Source organism: Delphinapterus leucas, chromosome 13, assembly GCF_059928025.1.
Source record: "Delphinapterus leucas isolate spDelLeu-1000000601 "Yukka" chromosome 13, BTC_Dleu_Yukka2, whole genome shotgun sequence".
Classification (NCBI taxonomy): domain Eukaryota; kingdom Metazoa; phylum Chordata; class Mammalia; order Artiodactyla; family Monodontidae; genus Delphinapterus; species Delphinapterus leucas.
The window spans coordinates 66,141,763-66,150,441 of NC_143141.1; positions in this window are offsets into that span (position 1 = coordinate 66,141,763).

The window sequence follows — 8,679 nt, forward strand, 5'->3', positions numbered from 1 at the left end:
CTTTGAATAGAAGCATTTACAGGTAGGTAACATTTAATTATCAAAGCAAACAGAAATTGAAATACACACTAACTGTGTAAACATTTCAGGTAAATTAAATTGGTCCCTAACAGAAAGATAAATCAGGAATCCCATATGAGACAAGGGACTTCAAAAAATCAAGCCCTTGAGCAAAGTGTTAATTAAACTGAATGCTTGAGAACTATATTCTTGACCAATGAGAGAGGAAGGAGGGAACAGGAGCAGTAAAAAGATCATCGTGTTGCTCTTTTAAAAATTTCCTCCTGGGTACCAAAATGTTCATTGCAGCTCTATTTACAATAGCCAGGAGATGAACACTTAGGTTGTTTCCAACCTAAGTTGGAAGAGAAAGACAAACACCGTATGCTAACACATATATATGGAATTTAAGAAAAAAAAATGTCATGAAGAACCTAGGGGTAAGACAGGAATAAAGACACAGACCTACTAGAGAATGGACTTGAGGATATGGGGAGGCGGAAGGGTAAGCTGTGACAAAGTGAGAGAGTGGCATGGACATATATACACTACCAAATGTAAAATAGATAGCTAGTGGGAAGCAGCCGCATAGCACAGGGAGATCAGCTCAGTGCTTTGTGACCACCTAGAGGGGTGGGATAGGGAGGGTGGGAGGGAGGGAGATGCAAGAGGGAAGAGATATGGGAACATATGTATAACTGATTCACTTTGTTGTAAAGCAGAAACTAACACACCATTGTAAAGCAATTATACTCCAATAAAGATGTAAAAAAATAAAATAAAATGCTTCCTCAAAAAAAAAAATTTCCTCCTGGTTTAAATAGACTGAAACACAGCAATCTATTAACTAATAAACCTCTTTTCCAAAGAGTTTTGGGATTGACAATTTCTATGTAAATTCTAAACACCTGTGTCTCCTGGCAGTATAAAAGAAGGTGGTAATATCAGTCATAGCTCTTCCCTCTTCCTTATTCATATCCATTCATTCATGCTTCGTTTATTCATTAAAAAACATAATAACGGGCACTCTTCTAGATACGGGGGCCAATGATGTGAACAGAAAAAACAAGTGTCTGAAGTCATGCACAAAACCTGTTGATTCTTTATTCACTACTCCAATAGTTACTCTGATCAACCACTAATTCATTATATTAATTTACTTTCTTGAGCATAGCAAGATCCAAATTCCTGTCCGTGTTTGAGGATTTTATGGTTTATAGCTGGACCAAAAAAATAAATGCTATAAAGCAGCATTGTAAGTGCCCCCATATTTGTGAACACAGGGAATCATGTAAGTAATTAGGGAGAATCACTACCTCACATGGCAGGTGTGTGGGAAGGCTACCTAGAGGAGAGGATTTATGTCTTGAGATGTGAAGGTAGTTGCAAGTTAGAAGGAAGAAGGTGGGTGTGTAGGATATTCTATGTAAAAAAGCAGCATGTTCAAAATTTTTAAAACCATGGCTTTATGGGTTTCCTGAAAGGGCATACGGTGGTACATCTATTGTAATGAGAAATCTTAAATTATTTTAAGTGGATCAATATGAATTCAGCATCTTGATTAGCAGTATTGACATTTCTCAGATTCCAGTTTTACAACATCCGAACACCTAATTATGGGTAAAAATGAGTTCTCAGGTGGCTAATCAAAGAGTAATTTTATTGGGCCCCTGTTGGAATTTGAATGCCAACAAAGGAAGCAGAAAGCCTGGATGTGTATTTTAGTTGGCAGAATACAGTTGTCTCTTAAATCTTTTCCTTCCTTGCATCTCATGTCTTAAATATTATGTATTTTGTCCCTGTACCACACCCTACATTGAATTTAATGTCACAAACTCTAATGAATCAATGTGTTGCATTCAAATTCAATAGTGATAATATATATATTTTTTATATGCCACCATGAAACAAATATATTTCGCAAAAATTTACTGCCTCATGTATATGAACCAGAGTTACCTTATGTATTTTAACAATATTTGTACACTCTCTCCCTTAATCAGTGTATTGTGTTCCCAAAGCTGAGTTGAGGACAATCATTGTCAATTTAATAAAGAGAAATAAACTTACCTAACTAGGGATATGTTATAATGTAGGTGGAAATTGTATACTATTGATTTAACTTTCGGAGAAAATAGTTATGTGGTGACTATTCTTATTATGATGTTGCTTCATCCAAAAGAAATGGCTATACACAGGTTTAACTCTCTTCAGCAAATGTTTTCCTAAACTTTCATGTTATATTTTAAATTAAACCTATTCAAATGAATAGACTCATATTAGAACATATCTTCTTCCTTCCTGAATCTCCATTTACCATCCTTTATATGTAACTTCCCTGCCTTTGTCAATGAGACACGATTCTCCTAGACTTAGAGTAGTAATTTTAAGCTTGGGGTGAATTTCTTTCACTGACACCCATTCTCTTTTTTAATTAGTCATTATGTTCTGTCACTTTTCTTTCAAAAAGCCTCTTATACTCATATTTCCTCTGCTTTTCTACTCTCACTGTCACTATAATTCATACCTAAGGTAACTTGAAGAATTTCCAGGAGAATGGGGGACCAATCTTGGATACTACACAACCAAGAATAATGCAGCCACAGGAAACACCATCTATGTTACAATCTTCATTTATAAACCAAGGAAGCTGAAACTCAGATAAATTGAGGGTTTTGCCGAAGGTCAGGGAATTAGCAACTGGCAGAGGTGAGCTTGAAATTTTGGCCGATGCTCATCCCACTCTGCTACCACAACCTACTTTAAGGAGAGGGACCTTGTGATGCTTGATATTGTTTTAAGGGTGCTTGTTTTCCCAACAAATTATTAATTTCTTAAATTAATGATGTCTTTAATTTCTTAAAAAATTGTTACTTAAATACTGATGCAGTAAGCATAATTCTCTGTGAGTTAGGCTGTGATACAGAGAACATTAGGAGGAAAACTGAGTGTTTCTATTTCCCAGATCATAAAACTCTGATCTCTGTGTATGATCATGTGATCTCTAGTTAGGAGCTCAGCTTGCATTTAATTGATACAGAAAAGGGAGATATGTTGGAGGCTATAATGGGGCCTATCAGAACAAATATCAAATGCTGGATTACAGAAGAATCTACAAGATGTTGGGGGCAAAGGAGCTAGAATGGTCCAATATAGTACTCTTGGTAAATATTTAAAATAATGCTCTATGAATATCGTCATCAGCAAAGAAATGCACTGTGTTTTAGAGTCATACTCTGAACTGAGAGTTTTAAGTTTGTATTTTAATATATTTTATATATTGGTTTTGAGGTTTGGAGGAACATTGTATATGTAAAAAATATTCATCTAGCCTGTCCAGGAATATTTGAAAATGTACCTTAAAAGGTTAAAATGTTACATAAGCAGTGTGACACAGCCAAGTTATGCTCATTATTAAAAGTTTAATATCATGTTACAATATCTAGTTTCAGGCTCCTTTGCTCTCTGCTATACAAGGCAATATAATTATTCTCCCTAGGAATGGCATGCTGTCTTTTCTTCATCAAGAACTTAGCCAAACTCTATTTTGATCATTTTAGTTCAATCAATTCACTCTTTTGCTTAATTAGCTTGTTATCTTTTTTTTTTTTAATTTTTTTCCCTTTGTTACACTCTCTGCCATGGGAACATAGACAACTTTCTACTTCAGAAATGTACCAGAATTGCCTCAGGTTATTTCTAGCTTCAAATTTCTCAGACTCTGTGACTAGAACATCACAGGTCATCTCATCAGGCTTACTCATTAAAAGACAGTCAGTCCATAACCCATGGTATTGTCTCTTCTTGTGGCTTGTCTAAGATCAGTAATTTTTTTCTAGGTTATTACTTCCATGGGTCTTTTGCTGTTAAACATTTGTGATTTGCATAATTTCTTCCCAGAAAATGAACTCATTAGTTTTCAGAAGTTTAATACTGTTTTCTATCTTTTGTTCATATTTATAACTTTATATTTAGGCTTTGCAACTGTAGAGCACATCTTATGCTTTACATATACGTCTATCTTCTGAATAACAAAAAATTCTTTACATTACAGTAAGTCCCCTACATACAAATGAGTTCTGTTCCGAGAGTGCGTTCGTAAGTCCAATGTGTTCCTAAGTCCAACAGAGTTCGCCTAGGTACCCAACTAACACAGTTGGCTACATAGTATTGTACTATAATAGCTTTATAATACTTTTCACACAAATACTACATAAAAAACAAACACAAAAAATTAAAAAATATTTTAATCTTACAGTACAGTACAACATCTGGCATACAGGGGTTGGCATTGAGTGAACAAGCAAGAAGAGTTACTGATTGGAGGAGGGAAAGGAGGTGGGAGATGGTAGAGCTGAAGGATCGTCAGCAATAGGAGACAGAGGGCAAGCTGCAATTTCACTCACGCCTGATGTTGATGGCACAGGTTCTGGTTCCTTGCTGGATTCAATTCTATCTACCCTCTTGATAAAATGATCCAGCGATGTCTGGGTAGTAGCTCTTTTTTTCTCATCATGGATGACTTGGTAGCACTGGATTGTATTCTGAACTTCTGCTGCAACCTTTGTGTACCATTCTACATTCAGGTCCTGTGTCTGGAAACATAGCGGTGCCTCCTCAAATAAAGAAAATCCCCTTGCCATTTCCTGCGTCATGAATCTCTTCAGTTCTTCAGTTACTTCTTCTTCCCCTTGTCTCTCTTCGTCCTTTCTTTGGGCCTCCAATTCCATCAGGTCTTCATTAGTAAGCTCCTCGTGTTGCACAGCAAGGAGTTCAATATAGTCGTCCTCTTGCAGGTCTAGCTCCAGCTTCTCTCTGAGGGTCACTACGTTGCTGAAGACATTTTGGACTCTTCATCCACCTTCTCAAATCCACGAAAATCATGAACAAACTGCAGGCAAACGTTCTTCACATTCATGGTGATGGCTGTAACCTCACGCCAAGCAAAGTCAATGTTTTTCATGGCCTTGTAGATATTATAGTCCTTCCAAAATTGTTGCAAGGTTGTTCCTATTTCATTACTCACCTCTACTGCCTGACGAAAAATGTGACATAAATAATATTTATTGAAGGTCGCTATAACTCCCTGGTCCATAGGTTGGATGAGCAACCTAGTATTCGGTGGCAGATGCACTTCTTTGACGTTGGGATGAAAGTCGTCCATGAATGAGGGGTGGCCCGGAGCATTGTCGAGCAGCAAAAGAATGTTGAATGGGACATCCTTCTGCAAGCAATATTTCTCAGCCTTCAGGATGGAGTGGTGGAAAAACCAGTCCTGGAAAATAGCCTGTGTAACCCAGGCTTTGGGGTTACTGTTCCACACAACAGAAAGAGAGCCCTTGGCTATGTTTTTAAGAGCTCTTGGTTTCTCTGAATGATAAACTAAGAGAGGCTTCAGCTTCATATCACCAGAAGCATTGCCACCAAACAACACAGTTAGCCTATCCTTTGCTGCTTTATAGCCTGGCATCAACTTCTTCTTCTTACTGATGTAACTTTGGTCTGGCCTCCTCTTCCAATACAGTCCTGTCTCATCCACATTAAAAACCTTTTCAGGTAAATATGCGCTTTCATTGATAATTTCTTGAAGTGTTTCGGTAAATTCCCGGGCAGCTACCATATCTGCACTTGCTGCCTCTCCACTTACTTTTACATTGTGAAGGTTGGCTCTAGCCTTGAACTGATGAAACCAGCCATGGCTGTCATTAAAAGATGTGGCCTCGGGCTTCCCTGGTGGCGCAGTGGTTGGGAGTCCGCCTGCCGATGCAAGGGACACGGGTTCGTGCCTCGGTCCGGGAGGATCCCGCATGCCGCAGAGCGGCTGGGCCTGTGGGCCATGGCCGCTGAGCCTGCGCGTCCGGAGCCTGTGCTCCGCGGCGGGAGAGGCCATGGCAGTGGGAGGCCCGCGTACCGTGCAAAAAAAAAAAAAAAAGATGTGGCCTCTGATCCTTTGCCGTGTTTCTTCTTCAAGTCTTCATAAAGGCTTTTATCTTTCTCTTGAATCAGCATTAAGCTGAGTGGGACTTGACGCTGATGCTGATCCTGCATCCACACACTGAGAAGTTTCTCCATCTCCTCCATCACTTTTCCACACTTCTTCAATATTATTGTCAACATCATCGGCCCAGCAGACTTTACATGTTCTACGATCTTGTCCTCATTCTTTAGAATCGTGCTGATGGTTGAACGATTCATGTTAAGAACAAGCGACATCTACCATCTTTTCGCCTCACTCTACTCTCTCAATTATTATCACTTTTGTTTCCATCGTTATCACTTGGTGCTTCTTAGCAGTACGAGCCACATCACTGCTGCTTTTATGCTTGCTTCCAGACATCCTGGGCTTGAAATAAAGATACTGGACTACTGTACTCTGTACAGTACACAAAAGCACAACCACTTGTAGAGGATACATGCATGTGACAATGTATGCCAGACATGTGAACTAACTTACATGAGTGGACATGCAAATGCACGTTCACATCTTTGAAAGTTTGCAACTTGAAGGTTCGTATGTAGGGGACTTACTGTTTTCATTCAGTTACTCCTTTATCTGTTCAAAAATCAGTTATTGATTTCTGTGTTAGATATTGTAGTTATGAAAAAGACAGCTGGTAACAGTATCTGCCCTTAATGAATTTATGATCTAGTAGGAATGATAAACAGTATCTAACTCATACTTTGTATTGATTCCAGATCTGCCATGTATACACTGAATCATTGGACAAGCCATAAGATCTTACTTGAATAGCTTCTCATGTGGTCACTGTAGCCATCAGACAAGAGAATATGCACAAATTACTTGTAATAACTCAAAATTCACTATATGCTACTTGCTATATTTTCATGACACATGGTAGAATCGTAAGTGTTAAAAGAGATACTGAGAAGGTGTTCTGAAAATTCAGTTGAATCACAAGATTTGATATCATTCAAATCTTATTTAATTGGGTATAATAGGGGGATAAATGTTAGTCAGACTTCTACTGTTATGATATACTTTATCTTTCAGTCTTCCATGTGCTTGAGTAGATTTCTACTGATTATAAACAAAAGAAGGAAAGAGAAAGTGAAAGCCTGGAAAGAGGGGAAAAAAAGAAGGAAAGTAGGCAAAATTGAAAAATAAAAGGCCAAAAAAATTTGGAAAGGAGACTAAAATAAAAGTATTAGAAGGATGCGGAATACTAGGGAGAGAAGGATAATGTTAAAAATAATTCAAGTGAGCATATTTTAAAGATCTTAATAGCTTTATTCAATGATTCATGAATTGAACAGCATCCAATCTAGCTGTACAAAATGCAAAAGAGTTAATATGCAGAAGGGAATGGGAACAAGGGAGTTACACTAGGCAAAAAGCAGAATGGTTATAGCAAGGTCACTTTCCTTTAGGGGATGGCAGATTTCCTAACTAGTGCTGATTAGGTGATTCCTAATTGACTGGTTTAAGATTCCATTTTTGGGAGAGCAGAAACTGTAATTAAGTCTCCGCTCAGTTTCATGACATGAGGCTTAGCATAAGTAACTCCATTTGAGGCCTATTGTCTTGGTTTTAACAACAGAAAGAGGACAATAGTGTTACAGATGAAAACAGATTACAGAAGTTATTATTAATTCAACCCTAATAAACTTGCCTAAAATTAAGAAAGGAGTCTGCATTATTTGGCAAAAAGTTCAGATAATAATCAGCATTTTCAGATTTTTTGTAGTGACAAAATTGCTTCAATATCTCTTATTCATAAAACCACATCTATACATATTCATATATCATTTATTTTTAAGGATAGAATCATCAATGGCAGGAGGGAGAAGCATATATAAAAATAAAAGATTATAATGAATATAAGTGAAATCATGTCTGATTACCACTTTTTTTTTTTTCTTCAGAACCCAATTTTTTGGGATATGAGTGGCACTATTTTCAGGGTCTGTCAGCCCTTAGACAGTCCATTTCTCCCCTGGTTTCTAAAGGCGGGCAAATAACCTTTTAGGACTAATGAGACCTGAGGGGAATTTTCTGAGAAAGACTTTACTCCTTAATAAAAAGAAAGAGATGGGCATAAAGAATTTCAGACTTGCATCTTTCCCCTTGTTCCTGCTTTGGATTGCAGTTGTTAGAGGAATTACTATAGTTATCCATGTGATCATAAAACTCAAAAGAATCACTGAGAAGGAAGATCATTGGGCCACTGAACCAATTTTGTAATAACTACTTACCTTTGAAATTAATACTACCCGAGACAATAAACTTTCATTTTAGGCTACTTTTGGTGTTTTTATCTTGCTGATTGAGAAATCCTAATTGAATCATAATACAGATTAATTAAAAAAAAGACTTACCCTTTAATGTGACTCTTCAAGAACTCAGAGAAAATATCCATGAAGATGATGGAGAAATAATATTCCACGTGTTTCCTATAACACATTGCAAAATGTCATAAAATGCTCAAATAGGCATGTTGCTTCTCTAATGTATATATTTACTGACCCTAGAAAATTGTTTTTGGGAATTTTGATCATTAAAAAACCCTCATTTTGTAGCATCTGAACTTTTAAGATATCAGCCATCACATTTGAAATTCATCACTGAAACTTCTTCATTTGGAAAATTAGTTTTATCAAGAAGGTGTTTATAAAATTATAAAAATTATGCATCTAAAAAACACACATATACAAGAGCAC